General features: G+C 45.0%; 1 long non-coding RNA gene across 1 annotated transcript; it reads right to left on the bottom strand.

The window, feature by feature from the left end:
- Nucleotides 1–4,409: 4,409 nt before the first annotated feature.
- On the bottom strand, nt 4,410–18,984 carry LOC311285917. Its single transcript, XR_014626451.1, has 3 exons — nt 17,128–18,984; nt 11,700–12,482; nt 4,410–5,245 (listed from the first exon to the last, which is right to left on the bottom strand). It is a non-coding gene; the product is annotated as an uncharacterized lncRNA (long non-coding RNA).
- Between the last annotated feature and the right edge of the window lie 564 nt (nt 18,985–19,548).

Below are 19,548 nucleotides of genomic sequence, written 5' to 3'. Positions count from 1 at the left end.
CACCCTAGCGGCAGCAACATTTATTTTGCAGCCAGGGTAGTCTAGCAACTCTCCGTTGACTTTCGAGCTGGAAAAAACTAAATTAGGTCAGGCCAATCACATCGTGTATAGAGTAGGCGGGGCGGGCTTAACATAATGATGACAGAGTTGCGACGGTTTCCCTGCTACTTGAAAACAAAGAATGGCTGCTGCTGCTGGCGAACAGTCTTTCGAATCGGCTTTGGCCGCAACTCTGGAGGACTTGGAGTTAAGTTTTTCTTTGAGAAAAGAGCAAAGAATGGCACTTAAGTCATTCTTAAAAAAAGGAAGATGTGTTCGTAGTTTTGCCGGCCAGATATGGCAAAAGTTGAATCTATCAACTAACGTTAGCTCCGCTGTTGGGAAAACACTCTGGTTGGTTGAAGCGCAGTCCCATTGCGTGCAGAGGGAATTTGAAAGACAGCCGTTTATCCCGCCCCTCGGATTGAGCCGTGTCTATGGTGAGTTGCCAGACCTAACATCTTGATGTAGGTCTAGCTTGCCAGGCTAGCAAAAACGCCCTTCTTGCAAAGGAATGATTCGAGCGCCGTCTTCTGTTCCTCTTTTAGATAAAAAGCCAAGTCTAACTCGTTCATTGTAGCGGCCAAAGCTGCTTCAAACAACTGGTGTTCATCCATAGCCATCTTGCAATGTTTACTAATGACTTCGACGTCACTGCGCTGTCGTCATCTGTTTAGCTCGCCTCTGGCCCGCCTATATCAGATAACCCAATGTGATTGGTGCAGCTCAGATACAAGGGCATATTTAATGAGCATCATTACTCGACGCCAGAGTAACTCGCTGAGCAAATTCAACTTGTGCTCTCGCGAGAACTCTGGATTTCCAGGGTACGAAAATTATGTTGGGATTAGTGGAATTGCATTAGCATGGTTTAAATCATACTTATCTGACCATTATCAGTTTGTAGCAGTAAACGAAGAGATGTTATACCGATCGCAAGTTCAGTATGGAGCTCAGTGCTATGTGCTAGGACCTTTGCTGTTCACCCTGTACATGCTAACCTTGGGAGATATCATTAGGAAGCATGGCATTAATTTTCACTGTTATACTGATGATACTCAGCTCTATATTTCTTGGCGCCTTACGAAACTTACCAATGCACAAAATTAACGGAATGCATAGCTGATATAAACATTTGCAAGTGAGTAGTATTTGTCTAGTGACAAGATGACTAGTAATTTCCTACTATTTAATTCTGAAAAAAAAAACAACATCAGAGTTTATAATTATTGGACAAAAAACCTCTGCTCGTAGTAACCTAGAATACTGTCTAACAATTGATGGCTGCTCTATCAAGTCTTCGTCGTCAGTTAAGGCGAGCGTATACACTGTGCAATTTCTGTGCGATTTCAGCAAGGTTACCTGCTCACACTGAACGAGTAGATCTCATGCGATGTAAAGCCAAAGCTCACGATTTATGTGCTCACACTATACAGTCCGAACGTCAATCTGCGACGTGTGTGGAATATGTGTGATAAACCCCCGTGCTGGGTTGCGCCAATAGACCATGATATCGTGTATCTAGAGCTATTGTCCAAACAAGCATCAGTTACCAATATCAAGAGGATTTAGCATTTCCAATGTATGTATTAAATTATTATTAGTATTACTGTATTATTATAATTATTAGGGAATGCCTACTTTTATTGTTAAATTGATATGCTATTATAATTAATTTGCCAAGCAATAATTTCGCTACATCGCAGGTAGCTTGGAAGACGTGGGTAATATATCGTTTATCCATTAGGATTTTGCAACACGAACTGGAGGTAAGCAACAATAATTTGCAGCTAGTTTGATAGCTACAGAACTTAAAGATTGTCATGAAACAGAAGGATTCACACAGGTTAAGTAATCAACAGGTTTATTTGCAGAAGTATGTGATCGCAACAATGGAAGTAGGTGAGTAACTGATGAAAATAATGTTCAGGATGGATATCTGGATGAGTAATGGCCTTCTCTGTTGCAGGTTCGGAAATGGAGATCGAGGCAGATGACTGAAGACGGATGAAGGAAGCAGATGACTGAAGACGGATGAAGGAAGCAGATGACTGAAGACGGGTCGTTCTGGTTGGTATCGTGCAGGTAAGGAGTCAGGTACGTGTTCTTTGATGGAACAACGAGACTAGACAATGGTGAACTGCAGTGGGAAGAGTTATATAGTGCTGGATGATGATCAGTGAAGATTGGTGACATGTGACAGTGATCTCTGTGATTGGGAAGTGCATGTAGACTTGTAGTCAAGACCGCCTAAACCGAGACCAAGACACTACCAAGACCAGAGGGTATCGAGACCAAGACAAGACCAAGACCAAGACAGACCAAGTCAAGACCAAGACCAAGACAGACCAAGTCAAGACCAAGACCAAGTCGAGACCAAGACCGAGACCAAGGCGAGACCGGAGAAAGAAAAAAAAAAAAACAGACTAGTGTTGAAGCTAAGCAATAACTATGAATTCAAGAACATAAGCATACTAGGGTTCAGCCGCAGTTTACATTCAATACATATTAGACGGTATTACTTCAACTACACAGGCAGAACTATACAGAGACAGACCATGTCATGTGTGTGACTGTGAGCTCACTGTAAATGTTTTTGCAGACTGGGTGAGATCAACTGTGTAGCAATTGCATGACGGCTGTTACTGCACTATTAGAGGATTGAGACTCCCTTAACTTTTGTGTAGGCTACTGTTGAGGACTGACATGACTGGTACTGACTGGTTCATCTGACAAAACATCAAACACCTCCAACACCATCTTGCTCCTCCAACAACTGTCTAAAGAATAAGAAATATGTAACCAATTGAAATTATACTTAATGTGTAGATGAAATTGTAACATCAAATTAAAGATACACAATTATAAACTTGGATTAGGCCTAATGTTTAGTCAACACAACGGAGATATGCAGATGATATTTAAAAGACCATTTATTTAGTCTAACACCACCATCCTAAATACAATACTGTAGGCTAATCAAACAACACACACACACACAGAGATATCAAAGACACAAATTCATCTAAGCAAATGCCTGCCTATCTCTGCCGATTTCGGAGTCTCCAAATGAATCCATTCTGCAACTTTTAAATACATAATAAAATGTTTAAAAATGAAATTATAGGCTTAAGTGCAGGATCCGAAAGTTGGTCGTTTTGTCGCTATGGTTACACACACACACACACCGTTTGCGGTGCGCTCAAAGTCATCTGTCAGTTGTGCAGTTACCCAAAATCTCCTGAATGAAGTTAAAACCCATCATGTCACTGATATGTGTTTTTTAAATCAAGTGATCAAAGTGCTCGTAGCCGCTGCGATCAGTGGCGCGGATACAGTGTTTTCTCGTGTGGCTCGCGCACACACCGCACCGTCTTCACTCGGACGTGCGCTTCAATCTGTTCCGTTGCGGATAATAATATTGCATTATCGAACGTTGTGTCGTCGTGGATATTGTAGTACTGTATTGCTAAATCCCCCGACCACTATATGTCCGATGTCGTTCTGAGACAGCGAGACCTAGACAAGACCGAGAGGTCCGAGACCAAGACAAGACCAAGACCAAGGACCGTCAAGGCCGTGACAAGACCGAGACCACGTAAAAGTGGTCTCGAGACCGGTCTCGAGACCAAGACCGGTCTCAGGACATACATCACTAGTGCATGCAGGTGAGGGCCAGGGAGGATGATGGGAAATGTAGCGAGGAGGTGGTGACTAGCTGGTGATCTTGACAAAGATCTTCCTCTTTTCATTTCTTTCTTGCTGCATTAAAGATGAAATGGTTAAACTTCTGTTTTTGCACAGGCGCAGTGAGGGAAAAAACGCTGAGTTTAGGGCAATCGGTTCGTAGCTCTGCTGCCTTCAAGTGTGCGAAATAGTCACGAGGAGTGACCAAAATTTGCCAGAAATTCATCCGACCATCCAATTGCCTGTCGGGAGAGGTTAATTGCCTCCCATTTCCCCCTGTACACTGCACGACGAACACTGCACGATAAACGACGCACAACAAAACAGAAAATCGCCCTGACCCGAAAAAGAGTCGCACGAGTCAGAATTCGGCTCAAAACCGGACGAAAATCGCACAGTGTATGCCCAGCCTTAGGAACCCGAATGTGCTCTTTGATACCAATCTTTCATTTGAAAGCCACGTTTCTAGCATCTGAAAAACCTCATTCTTCCATCTTAAAAATATATCTAAATTACGACATATGCTTTCAATGACAAATGCGGAACAGTTAGTTCACACGGTCATGACCTCAAGGCTAGATTATTGTAAAGCTCTACTTGGTGGTTGCCCTGCACACTTAATAAACAAACTCCAGCTGGTCCAAAATGCAGTAGCTAGAGTTCTTACTAGAACCAGGAAGTATGACCATATTAGACCGGTTCTGTCAACACTGCATTGGCTCTCTATTAAACATCATATAAATTTTTAAATCTTGCGGATTACTTACAAAGCACCAAATGGTTTAGCTCCCCAGTACTTGAGCGAGCTCTTAACGCATTATAGTCCTTCATGTCTATTGTGAGCTCAAATTCCTGGCCAGTTGATAAACCCTAGAATATTAAAATCAACTGTTGGCAGTAGATTCTTTTCCTATTTAGCACCTAAACTTTGGAATAGTCTTCCTAGTGTGACCGAACGGTTACCAACAAGGGAGTCAGCCTAACCTAAAGAAATGATTTTTAATATAATTTTTGGTTGTCGACTACGCCACCTAGGGACTTGCACCCTAAGAATGAATTACAAGCCACCGGCTTTTATCTACTCAGAGCACACAGGTTCGTTATCAGCTAGTAACTGGGCAGAGTCATGGGTTCTACAAAAAGATACTTTATTACAAGTCTCAGTCACAGTATAAAACCACCCCTCAACGGAGCATTAGACAAAATACTAATTCAACAGACACACAATAATTGACAAGGAAATAAATAAAAAAGTTGAGATATCAATAACAGCAACGGTAAATTACCAAAAAAACCAAAAAAGAAAAACACATTCATTGACATAACCATACAGGGCTGGAGGACATCTACTCTGGGCACCCCCAGCTGGAAGTGGCCTACAAAGAAAGCAAAAAGAAAAGCTCACTCCATACTCACACCTCACCACACCACACCACACAAGTGAAATAAAGCACTCTCAAGTGAACGGGAGACCCCACTACCACAGCCCCAGGACACCCACGTAAGTGGCCCTCAGCTCCTGTATGGAAATACAAAAAAAAAGAAATAAATACAAATACAATAAACAATTTTACACCACTAGCAGTGTAGGCTAATACAAAACAAAAATAGGGTCAAGATGGAACAGTTAGCTGGACTTACACAGCCCAAAAATCCAGCATCCCCAATAATATCATCAAAATCAGATATATAAAGAAATCACGCTAATCAATCTACAAACACAGGAGAATAACTCCTTTTAGTCTTTACAAAGAAACAAAATAATTGATAAATCAACTTAAGTCACAGACACATACAACAACAACCAGACGAAATATCATTAAGACAAGAAAAAGGAAAAACTACACATCAATTCACCATTGCACTTCTTGGGCAGACAACACAAAACAGATTAACTGGAAACAAAAGAAAAGAAAATCAAAAAAAATCCGAGCGAGACAACAGCGCTGGCCGGGCCGCTCACACTACTGCCAAATATTGCAGCACGTCATGCCCAACCTATCCAACACGAAGATAAAAGGTCAAAATATAGTCAAATCAATCCTAGTGGGATAAATGTTCCATACATACCGACGATGACAATTCTGTTTACCTAGGTGAACTGTAGCTGGTGCACAGACGCCACAACGATGACGATTCTGTTTACCTAGGTGAACTGTAGCTGGTTCACAGACGCCACGAAGATGACGATTCTGTTCACTTAGGTGAACTGCAGCTGGTGCACAAACGCCACTAAACGACCCACGCCACAGAATGCTGCAATGATACACATTATAAACGCACGCCCACCAACATTAAACCCACGTGAACGCCACTCACCTGAATAAACAACCAGCCAACTCCAACCTATCTGCTCCTGTATCAAGTGGTCCAACTGATTTGCGTGCTACCTCCCAGTCTATACCAGCACCAACAGAGAATATTTAATGGTCATATCCTAAGAAAATAGATCAACCGCAAACACTAACATACCTTTTCCCTGCAGCACGTCGAGCCGGAATGACAATAGAGCGGATGTTACAACCGATCGCATCACAACACAGGCGCAGCCTACTTAAATACGCGTTTCCTGATTTGACAACCAATGAGTGACATCTACGTCACCCACACACTACATTCTTCCCCCACCTTTTGCATCGTCGGCCCGACGGTGAGAAAAGCTTTTAATCCCACGGTCTAAACATGACAGAAACACTACTTGTAGTCCCAAGAACCTCAGGGGCCCCAGTCTCCGCCACCACCGCCCTAGGGAGTCGATGAAGATTGGGATGCTGCCCCGCTGTAGCCCGTGTAGTGCGCCGCACTTCTCTATCTATACCTTCTCTACCTGTACTTTGACTTGGTAATGCAGTCACCGGTACAACTGGACGGCCTAACCCTGCAGTGACACCAACCCCATCCAGTCCAGAGGATGTCAAGCCCTCCTGCCCAGTCACTGATCCACCCACTCCAAGGGGAGTAGTGCCGCTTACAGGGGCTGTATTGACCTGTGGGGCATGCGGCACAACAACCCATAGGTCTTCCTCCTCATCCCCAGGCAGCTCCTCCTGTTCTATCACGAGACTGCCGGTGAGTGAGTCAGAGAAAGAATCTTCCAAGGGGGGGTCCCTGCACAAGCAAACTTTCAGTAATGAACGATGCACCCGTTTTATCTTCCCGAGGTCATCTCTTGGAGCAATGGCATAAACCGTACCATTTTCTCTGGGGGCATGGACAACCCGGTACACCACAGAACTCCAATGGTCCTGGATCTTCTGCCGACCTCTCCGATTATAATCCCTGAGGTATACCAATTGGCCCTCCCTCAAAGGGACATCCCTAACACACTTATCGTGCTGAGCTTTGCGTTTACCTGCTTCAATCCGCAACCGTTCACGGGCCCCATCGAAGGCCACCTGCAACCTAGTTTGGTGCTCCAACACCCACTCATGCACTTCCCCTCCAGAGACTTCTGGGACCCTTCCCAGAAGGAAATCCACTGGGAGACGTGGCTCCTGCCCAAACATCAAGAAGTGCGGCGATACGCCTGTAGACTGGTGCGGGGTGGTATTATAACAAAATAACGTCTGAGGTAAGCAGGAGACCCAGTCACGCTTCCTTGAGACAGGCAAGGTGCGCAAGAGGTTATGGAGAGTCCGATTAAACCTCTCACACTGACCATTGCCAGCGGGGTGATTTGGAGTGGTTCGTGATTTTTCAACTTGATAAAGGCCACAGAGCTGTCGTATAAGAGCCGACTCGAAATTCCGACCCTGATCAGAATGAATCCGAGCCGGTACCCCGAACCTGAAGAACCACTCAGCTACCAGCACCTGAGCTACAGTTTCCGCCCGCTGATTTCTTGTGGGCACAGCTAGAGTGTATTTACTAAATACATCGGTCATAACTAGAACATTTTCATGTCCCGAACGAGCTGGCTCCAACACCGTAAAATCAATGGCCACTATTTCATTAGGTCGAGCAGCCAACACATGACCCATAAACCCCCGCGCTAATGGCTGAGTGGTTTTAGCCACCTGACAGCGCTCACATTGCCGACACCATTCCACCACCGCTGACGACATACCCGGCCAGTAGCACCTTTGGCGTACTAGTTCCGTTGTCCGCTCAACGCCCTGATGCCCATGTTGCTGATGGAGCTGTGTGAGGACCTCAGCCCTCATAGCGGCTGGTAAAACCAGCTGTAAATTTTCCTCACCTCCATCAGGGCGGAACACCCTACGGTACAGTACCCCATCCCGCATCACTAGCCGGTCTTTCTGACGCAATAGGATTCTACTTGGTCTAGAGAGCTGTTGCCACTCTTCTCCAGCCAATGGTGCCTCTTGGCCCCAGCACCTAAACACCACTTGAATATCTGGGTCTTCTTCTTGCAACACATGCAACTCGGTAGCCACATAACCCGGTAAAGCCGTAATAGCAGCCAGGCAAGCAGGTGCAGTTAGCTCCACCTTTGTGGCAGTTCTTACTAGTGCCGGGATACAACTCCCCACCTTCAACTGTTCCCCCTCCACACTCCACGTTGGGTTTTGCCTAGAAAGGGCATCAGCGTTTTGGTTACTGCGACCCGAACGATACCTCACCTCAAAGTCGAACGAGGCCAACTGAGCGGCCCACCTCTGTTCTGTTGCCCCCAACTTCGCAGAAGCAAGGTGGCTGAGGGGGTTGTTGTCCGTGAACACCATGCACCGATTACCGAGCAGGTATTCTCGAAATTTTTCAGCCATGGCCCACTTGAGCGCCAAAAACTCTAACTTCATAGAGCTATAATTACTCATATTGCGCTCAGTGGGCCTAAGGCTACGGCTGGCATACGCCACTGGTCGTACCCTCCCCTCCTGTTCCTGAGATAAGACCGCACCCAACCCCGCATGGCTAGCGTCCACCTCGAGAATAAAGGGGAGCGAAAAGTCAGCATAAGCCAGAACGGGAGTTGTAGTAAGCTTACGTTTTAACCCCTCAAAGCTCGCCTGACTCTGCTCTGTCCACGCCTCGCCCAACCCTTGCTTCGCTCGCTTCCCAGGCCCCACCCTAGTACACTCCGCCACCAACCTATGTAGAGGGGCAGCCAACTTGGCAAAACCCTCCACAAACCGGCGATAGTAGCTGGCAAAACCTAAGAATGAACGCAGCTCGGTCACAGTCCCTGGCCTCTGCCACTTTTCCACAGCTTCAATTTTACCGGGGTCAGTGGAAACCCCTGCGGCTGATATTACATGCCCTAGATTCTTTACCTCTCGCTGGAGGAATGCACACTTTGACAACTTAACCTTCAGTCCCTCACGTTCCAGGCGGCTTAACACCACCTCTAAACGTTCTACATGCTGGGCAACAGAGGAGGAGAACACTACCACGTCATCCAGATACAGAAGCAGCGACTGATACTGCTGATCCCCAAACAACCTCTCCATTAAGCGCTGGAAAGTGCTTGGGGCGTTACAGAGGCCAAAGGGCATCCGGTTCCACTCAAACAATCCAAACGGAGTACAAAAGGCAGTCTTTGGGCGATCCCGTTCCATGACAGGGACCTGATTGTACCCACTGGCCAAGTCCAGAGTGGAGAACCAACAGGCCCCTGCCAGAGAATCCAGTGTCTCCTCAATGCGGGGCAAAGGGAAAGCGTCCTTCCTGGTCTTTGCATTCAACTGACGGTAGTCCACGCACATGCGGAGACCACCGTCCTTTTTTTTGACCAGCACAATAGGTGAAGCATAAGGACTACAGCTTTCCCTTATAACCCGCGCCTCCAACAGCTGATTAATATGGGACTTGACTACCTCGTACTCCGTTGGGGGAACCCGGCGATGGCGCTGACGGACCGGGGTATCGTCTTCGAGGGGTATCTCATGCGAAATTAAATCAGTGCAACCTAGATCCCCGTCATGGCTAGAAAACACAGAACTAAAACGGTGGAGCAATGCCCTTACTTGCCCTTGCCCCACAACAGGCAAGCTGGATAAATCCACTGCCTCTATTCGTTCCTGTATCCCCAAGCCATTCTCAACACCTTGCGAATTAACAGTAGCCACCATCGATGGCACCTCAGTAATCCCCGCCGGCCAGCTCACAACGTAAGCGCCAATCAAGGTACCTATAACAGAGCGGGGGTAAAGCATTACATCAATAACCCCAACATTTACCATTGGCACATACACTGTCCCTCTCACCACCTGTACCAAGGATGAAGGGGCCAACAGCCCAGCAGGAAGCCCTGACTCAGGAGGCTCGAAAAATACTACTTGGTCTGCAAACTGGCCTGAACAGGTAGCTGGAACAAACTTCATAGTACCCCCTGGTATACGACATGACTGGCGGCCCCGCAATCTCACCCTTCCTCCATGATCTTCCCCAAGGGAGGTGGCAGCAGCGGCCTGGCACTCCTGCAATGCTTGTGACAAGAAACAAGGGGCTTCAGACACCTCGGGCAAATCAAAGAGGGCAGGGCCATGCTGTCCAAAGAGTCCCTGATAACACCGGCTTAGGACATTCATCCCTAAAACACCCGGTGCTTGGTCACGTAACCCATCAGGAGGATCTCGGACAACAAGAACCCCGCACCCTGGGACCAATCGCCCACATAATACAATATCCACCTCCATATACCCAATATAAGGAATAGGAAGGCCATTGGCCGCTCGAAGCTGCAGCCACTGACAAGACTGCAACTTCTCCCGACCCAAAGGCTCAAAGTGCTGCAGGAAACAACTCTCAGTAATGGTAGATACCATAGACCCCGTGTCTATTAGACACGACACTAAGATATCTCCAATTGAAACAACGAGATAAGGACATGACGACATTAGACTAGATCTTAACACAGGACCACTTAATACTGAGCCGATAAATTCCCTACCCGAGCCTTGACTCTGCGGCTCGGAGGGAATTAGTTTCCCGACGGACCGGAAGGAGGCAGCTGGCTATTCCGATCTACTGCTGACCCTGAAGCAATGGAAGGTTGAGTGCGATGGGGAACCCGCAACCCATCACACTCCCTGGCAAAATGGCCAGGTCTCTGACACCTCCGACATATCACCGGTGCCCTATGAGGCGATTGACCGCGCACTTCAGGGCGACGTAAGTTAGCCACAGTTTGAACGAGCTGGGTTATCTGTTCTTGTTGCAACCTCAGCATCTCTCTTAACTCTTTCATTTCGGAGCTTTGGGAGAGGCTACGGACTTCAGTATGCGGTTCCCCCTGCACCCCATACTGGGTACCATAAATCAATGGGACAGACTGACTACGGGTCCTTACTGCACCTGACATCCCTTCACGCTCCCAGCGAATAGCCTCCCCACGAATATCCAGAAAACTAATAGTAGCTTGTCGGCGCACCAGCTGCTTAAGTTCACGACGCAAGGAATTATCGGCTACACACTCTACAAACTGGTCTCGGAGCAAAACATCCGCATTTAGGAACACAGTTGGAGACTGTTGCTTAACTCTTTCCAAAAGGCTCAACAAAACAAGAGAAAACTCCAATAAAGTTTCTCCTTCCTGCTGCCTCCTGGAAAAGAAAGCCTCCTGTAAGGCTATGTATGACGTCGAACACCCATATAATTCGCGTAGCACGGCAATAATCTTACCAGAATCACCACGTTCTTGCTCTGAGCGATATCGAATCTCCTCCCTTGCTTCCCCCTCTAGATGATCAACCAAAAAGAACGCCTGATCGGCTGGGGTAAGGTATCGAGCACGCATACAGGCTTCAGCCTCTTCCACCCACTCGTCGATACCTATCCCTGACTTACCACTGAACTTTGGACATCTCCTATCCCTAGGTACCAAAACGAGACGATCCGTCACTGGGGCACTACCACCACCCCGCTCAGGAGGAATGGTGGGTGCAGGGTCCACTGCACTAGCAGCACCATGCCCAACAGCCACCACTCGCTCCTGTCGTAGCTTCTCATTATCTGCTTTAAGCTGGGCAATAAGCCCTCGAAGTTCTTGCACTTCTTCCTCCATCACTTACCCAATACGAAAAAGGAGAGCCGCAAAAACCAATATCAGGGGAGAAGAACCGAATATCCACTCTCCAGCCCGCACAGCGCTGCTGCCTCGCCCCTATCAAAAAACAGAAAAACACCAACAAAGCACAAAAACAAAACTCAACCCTTGTTCTATCACCACACACTAGAACCCATGTCTCTGCCAAGACTGCCGAAATCCTGCCGACTGCGCCAATTGTGACCGAACGGTTACCAACAAGGGAGTCAGCCTAACGTAAAGAAATGATTTTTAATATAATTTTTGGTTGTCGACTACGCCACCTAGGGACTTGCACCCTAAGAATGAATTACAAGCCACCGGCTTTTATCTACTCAGAGCACACAGGTTCGTTATCAGCTAGTAACTGGGCAGAGTCATGGGTTCTACAAAAAGATACTTTATTACAAGTCTCAGTCACAGTATAAAACCACCCCTCAACGGAGCATTAGACAAAATACTAATTCAACAGACACACAATAATTGACAAGGAAATAAATCAAAAAGTTGAGATATCAATAACAGCAACGGTAAATTACCAAAAAAAAACAAAAAAAGAAAAACACATTCATTGACATAACCATACAGGGCTGGAGGACATCTACTCTGGGCACCCCCAGCTGGAAGTGGCCTACAAAGAAAGCAAAAAGAAAAGCTCACTCCATACTCACACCTCACCACACCACACAAGTGAAATAAAGCACTCTCAAGTGAACGGGAGACCCCACTACCACAGCCCCAGGACACCCACGTAAGTGGCCCTCAGCTCCTGTATGGAAATACAAAAAAAAGAAATAAATACAAATACAATAAACAATTTTACACCACTAGCAGTGTAGGCTAATACAAAACAAAAATAGGGTCAAGATGGAACAGTTAGCTGGACTTACACAGCCCAAAAATCCAGCATCCCCAATAATATCATCAAAATCAGATATATAAAGAAATCACGCTAATCAATCTACAAACACAGGAGAATAACTCCTTTTAGTCTTTACAAAGAAACAAAATAATTGATAAATCAACTTAAGTCACAGACACATACAACAACAACCAGACGAAATATCATTAAGACAAGAAAAAGGAAAAACTACACATCAATTCACCATTGCACTTCTTGGGCAGACAACACAAAACAGATTAACTGGAAACAAAAGAAAAGAAAATCAAAAAAAATCCGAGCGAGACAACAGCGCTGGCCGGGCCGCTCACACTACTGCCAAATATTGCAGCACGTCATGCCCAACCTATCCAACACGAAGATAAAAGGTCAAAATATAGTCAAATCAATCCTAGTGGGATAAATGTTCCATACATACCGACGATGACAATTCTGTTTACCTAGGTGAACTGTAGCTGGTGCACAGACGCCACAACGATGACGATTCTGTTTACCTAGGTGAACTGTAGCTGGTGCACAGACGCCACGAAGATGACGATTCTGTTCACTTAGGTGAACTGCAGCTGGTGCACAAACGCCACTAAACGACCCACGCCACAGAATGCTGCAATGATACACATTATAAACGCACGCCCACCAACATTAAACCCACGTGAACGCCACTCACCTGAATAAACAACCAGCCAACTCCAACCTATCTGCTCCTGTATCAAGTGGTCCAACTGATTTGCGTGCTACCTCCCAGTCTATACCAGCACCAACAGAGAATATTTAATGGTCATATCCTAAGAAAATAGATCAACCGCAAACACTAACATACTTTTTCCCTGCAGCACGTCGAGCCGGAATGACAATAGAGCGGATGTTACAACCGATCGCATCACAACACAGGCGCAGCCTACTTAAATACGCGTTTCCTGATTTGACAACCAATGAGTGACATCTACGTCACCCACACACTACACTAGCATTGTTTGAGAAGCAGACACACTCTGTGGGCCCTATTTTAACGATCTAAGCGCATGGTCTAAAGCGCACGGCGCAAATGCACTAGGGATGTCTGTGAAGGATTACAAATTTAAGAATCTATTTCAGATATGCTTCCTTACATAACATCACAGTGAAGAATACTGATTTTAGCATTTGAGGTTTTAATTTAGATAGTATATAAACTGAGAAAGTGATTATTGAGTTTACAGCAAGATATTCCTGCCCGACCTGTTTTTCCTTTGTAAGTTAAATGAGTCAGATCACGGAGACGCTAACCTATTGTCTTTAATGGCTCTTGGAGCAAGAGCCACAGTCCAGACGTTGAATCGTATGGCTGATTGGATTAGCACATATGCATTTGAGTGGTTATGCTGATTGGATTGAGACTGGTAACACGCTGGAGTCTGGGGCGGGTTTCCTTAACCTGTTTACTCATTTACATGCTTTGTTTGAATTTGTCTCCACCTTCAAGAGTCCCTCCTCCTAAAATGCCTATAAGACACCATGTAAATTTATATACTTTAGATTATGTTGGAAGCACCGCAGCCGCGCTCAAATAAAGAAACTCTTCTGTTTGAACGTGATCCCAACGTCTCCTGGTCCTGCTTTGAAGAAAGAAAAACTTTACAACAGATGGTGCCGTGTGACCCGGATGGAGAAACTGAAACTCAACAAAAAAAATGAACTTTTCCAGACGGAATCTTGAAACTTCAAGCTCAGAGATCTGACAAAGATTGCCAGACTGAATCTTTCCAGCTTCCTCCAGATTGAAAACTTCAAGCTCCAAAAAGATCTCAAAGCCTGACTGAGTTCCAGACTGAATCTTGAAACTTCAAGCTCAAAGATCTCAACAAAGCTGACTGAGTTCCAGACGAATGTTTTCTGTACAACCAACGATTTGGTGAGTTTCACTCTATTCAAAGAACCGAGGCAGACCAGTACAAATTTGTTTTCCTCTGCGCCGTTCAGAGAAGTAGTTAACAAACAGCTGCAGGGTTTTGTTAACTAAGTTAGCCTCTAAAAAAGTTGTCTTTTAGAGATGAAATTTATCCTCTGGTCTTGTCAGGCAGGGAAGTTTTAGCGTAAAGTGCTAGTTATTTGTGTTATCCTTTGCTCTGGGCAAAGAAGGTTAACAATAGTTGATCTGTGTTAACGTGTACTCTCTGTTGATCAGAGAAGTTTAGTGTTTGTTTGTGTGGTAACATAAAAATTCACAAAATGTTTAGGAAAAGTACTAGACTGATTACACCTTTATGGACAGACAATGAGTTTAAGTCTTTGTTAAGAGAGCACATGGACTCAATCGTGACTGAGAAAGTCAGATTGAATTTAACAAAGAAATTTGGCATTGATCCAGACAAAGTATGGTCAATTGAAGATTGTAAGAAGGTACTAGGAGAAAGTATTCGCAAGAACAATGTGAAAGCCATTATCTGTTGTCACAGAGAATTTGGTTTAACACTAGCTACAGAACAGTCTAAGCGCAACTCAGAGCTAGAGAAACAGATCAAAGAGCTCCGTACTAGATTATCTTCTGTGACTAAGAAAGTAAACCACAACAAAGATGCAGAAAAAACTGATGCGGAAGAAGTTAGTCAGCCTGATAACAATTATCCTGACTTAAAAGCTTTCTTTGAAACAGATGTAGATTCAGTGCAGGTTTGTGGGGCTAGGAGAAGATCTCAGGGAACTGAAAGTGAACCCAACTCTTCTGTTGTCCAAATGCAAACTGTTGCCAAAACATCTTTAGGTCCTAAAGATGTAGAGAGACTATCCCAGAGCTTACCCTCAGCACGCACACATTTTTCTGAATTTAGAAGAGCATTGATCAGTAAAATGCGTCTTTACGACATGTCGTTGCCGGAAGTCACACAGCTGATGTCACAAATTCTAACTGAATCTGAATTCAACAATTTTGAGTCTGCTGTTACTTCCGAACTGCAACATGCCAGTAAAGGTGATTTGAGAGAGGGTGTTTTGAAAATCCTAAAGAATATCTTAGGACCCAAAATCGATTGGTCGAAAATTACCAATTGTGTACAGAAGAAGGGTGAAACTGTTTGTGAGTACACAGAGAGGTTCTGTCAGGTAGCTGTAACATACAGTGGAATAGTGGATGATTCCGAAAGTGTGTTAGCTGACAAAGGAGCTCTAATCCGAATTTGGGCAGATGGTCTTGTAGCTGAGTACAGAACAGCCTTGCCATTCCTAGATATTACGTGGGCTAAAAGAACTCTCAGAAATAACCTAGAAAGTTTAGCTATTTGGGAAAGAGATTCTGATGTCAAAGAGAGAGTAAGAATTGCAGCAGTTTCTGTTAAGGTCAATTCAGAGAAACAGAAACGCAAATGTCCTAGAGAAGCCAGTTGTTCTTACTGTGGCAAGCACGGACATTTTGGAAAAGAATGTAGAAAAAACCAAAATAACTTAAGACAAGTTAACAATGTTATGCAGCTTTTACTACATTTGTTTGCTACTTTGAAGCAACCCCTCCCTTCGTCATTGGACTCGTGGGTAAGCTTTTTGAGGTGTTAACCATTTGGGCTGTGATTGCTTAATCTCCCCAGTAACTTACAACAAAGATGAAAGACTTATTGACTGTCACAGCCTTTGTTTGGGGGACATTCAGTATACTCACAGCTGGACGAGCTGGGTTATCTGTTCTTGTTGCAACCTCAGCATCTCTCTTAACTCTTTCATTTCGGAGCTTTGGGAGAGGCTACGGACTTCAGTATGCGGTTCCCCCTGCACCCCATACTGGGTACCATAAATCAATGGGACAGACTGACTACGGGTCCTTACTGCACCTGACATCCCTTCACGCTCCCAGCGAATAGCCTCCCCACGAATATCCAGAAAACTAATAGTAGCTTGTCGGCGCACCAGCTGCTTAAGTTCACGACGCAAGGAATTATCGGCTACACACTCTACAAACTGGTCTCGGAGCAAAACATCCGCATTTAGCAACACAGTTGGAGACTGTTGCTTAACTCTTTCCAAAAGGCTCAACAAAACAAGAGAAAACTCCAATAAAGTTTCTCCTTCCTGCTGCCTCCTGGAAAAGAAAGCCTCCTGTAAGGCTATGTATGACGTCGAACACCCATATAATTCGCGTAGCACGGCAATAATCTTACCAGAATCACCACGTTCTTGCTCTGAGCGATATCGAATCTCCTCCCTTGCTTCCCCCTCTAGATGATCAACCAAAAAGAACGCCTGATCGGCTGGGGTAAGGTATCGAGCACGCATACAGGCTTCAGCCTCTTCCACCCACTCGTCGATACCTATCCCTGACTTACCACTGAACTTTGGACATCTCCTATCCCTAGGTACCAAAACGAGACGATCCGTCACTGGGGCACTACCACCACCCCGCTCAGGAGGAATGGTGGGTGCAGGGTCCACTGCACTAGCAGCACCATGCCCAACAGCCACCACTCGCTCCTGTCGTAGCTTCTCATTATCTGCTTTAAGCTGGGCAATAAGCCCTCGAAGTTCTTGCACTTCTTCCTCCATCACTTACCCAATACGAAAAAGGAGAGCCGCAAAAACCAATATCAGGGGAGAAGAACCGAATATCCACTCTCCAGCCCGCACAGCGCTGCTGCCTCGCCCCTATCAAAAAACAGAAAAACACCAACAAAGCACAAAAACAAAACTCAACCCTTGTTCTATCACCACACACTAGAACCCATGTCTCTGCCAAGACTGCCGAAATCCTGCCGACTGCGCCAATTGTGACCGAACGGTTACCAACAAGGGAGTCAGCCTAACGTAAAGAAATGATTTTTAATATAATTTTTGGTTGTCGACTACGCCACCTAGGGACTTGCACCCTAAGAATGAATTACAAGCCACCGGCTTTTATCTACTCAGAGCACACAGGTTCGTTATCAGCTAGTAACTGGGCAGAGTCATGGGTTCTACAAAAAGATACTTTATTACAAGTCTCAGTCACAGTATAAAACCACCCCTCAACGGAGCATTAGACAAAATACTAATTCAACAGACACACAATAATTGACAAGGAAATAAATCAAAAAGTTGAGATATCAATAACAGCAACGGTAAATTACCAAAAAAAAAACAAAAAAAGAAAAACACATTCATTGACATAACCATACAGGGCTGGAGGACATCTACTCTGGGCACCCCCAGCTGGAAGTGGCCTACAAAGAAAGCAAAAAGAAAAGCTCACTCCATACTCACACCTCACCACACCACACAAGTGAAATAAAGCACTCTCAAGTGAACGGGAGACCCCACTACCACAGCCCCAGGACACCCACGTAAGTGGCCCTCAGCTCCTGTATGGAAATACAAAAAAAAGAAATAAATACAAATACAATAAACAATTTTACACCACTAGCAGTGTAGGCTAATACAAAACAAAAATAGGGTCAAGATGGAACAGTTAGCTGGACTTACACAGCCCAAAAATCCAGCATCCCCAATAATATCATCAAAATCAGATATATAAAGAAATCACGCTAATCAATCTACAAACACAGGAGAATAACTCCTTTTAGTCTTTACAAAGAAACAAAATAATTGATAAATCAACTTAAGTCACAGACACATACAACAACAACCAGACGAAATATCATTAAGACAAGAAAAAGGAAAAACTACACATCAATTCACCATTGCACTTCTTGGGCAGACAACACAAAACAGATTAACTGGAAACAAAAGAAAAGAAAATCAAAAAAAATCCGAGCGAGACAACAGCGCTGGCCGGGCCGCTCACACTACTGCCAAATATTGCAGCACGTCATGCCCAACCTATCCAACACGAAGATAAAAGGTCAAAATATAGTCAAATCAATCCTAGTGGGATAAATGTTCCATACATACCGACGATGACAATTCTGTTTACCTAGGTGAACTGTAGCTGGTGCACAGACGCCACAACGATGACGATTCTGTTTACCTAGGTGAACTGTAGCTGGTGCACAGACGCCACGAAGATGACGATTCTGTTCACTTAGGTGAACTGCAGCTGGTGCACAAACGCCACTAAACGACCCACGCCACAGAATGCTGCAATGATACACATTATAAACGCACGCCCACCAACATTAAACCCACGTGAACGCCACTCACCTGAATAAACAACCAGCCAACTCCAACCTATCTGCTCCTGTATCAAGTGGTCCAACTGATTTGCGTGCTACCTCCCAGTCTATACCAGCACCAACAGAGAATATTTAATGGTCATATCCTAAGAAAATAGATCAACCGCAAACACTAACATACCTTTTCCCTGCAGCACGTCGAGCCGGAATGACAATAGAGCGGATGTTACAACCGATCGCATCACAACACAGGCGCAGCCTACTTAAATACGCGTTTCCTGATTTGACAACCAATGAGTGACATCTACGTCACCCACACACTACACTAGCATTGTTTGAGAAGCAGACACACTCTGTGGGCCCTATTTTAACGATCTAAGCGCATGGTCTAAAGCGCACGGCGCAAATGCACTAGGGATGTCTGTGAAGGATTACAAATTTAAGAATCTATTTCAGATATGCTTCCTTACATAACATCACAGTGAAGAATACTGATTTTAGCATTTGAGGTTTTAATTTAGATAGTATATAAACTGAGAAAGTGATTATTGAGTTTACAGCAAGATATTCCTGCCCGACCTGTTTTTCCTTTGTAAGTTAAATGAGTCAGATCACGGAGACGCTAACCTATTGTCTTTAATGGCTCTTGGAGCAAGAGCCACAGTCCAGACGTTGAATCGTATGGCTGATTGGATTAGCACATATGCATTTGAGTGGTTATGCTGATTGGATTGAGACTGGTAACACGCTGGAGTCTGGGGCGGGTTTCCTTAACCTGTTTACTCATTTACATGCTTTGTTTGAATTTGTCTCCACCTTCAAGAGTCCCTCCTCCTAAAATGCCTATAAGACACCATGTAAATTTA

The sequence above is a fragment of the Rutilus rutilus genome (genome assembly GCF_951802725.1).
Source record: "Rutilus rutilus genome assembly, chromosome: 2".
NCBI lineage: Eukaryota > Metazoa > Chordata > Actinopteri > Cypriniformes > Leuciscidae > Rutilus > Rutilus rutilus.
Note: the sequence above shows the minus strand (reverse complement) of the source record. Positions and strands in the feature narration are given on the sequence as shown.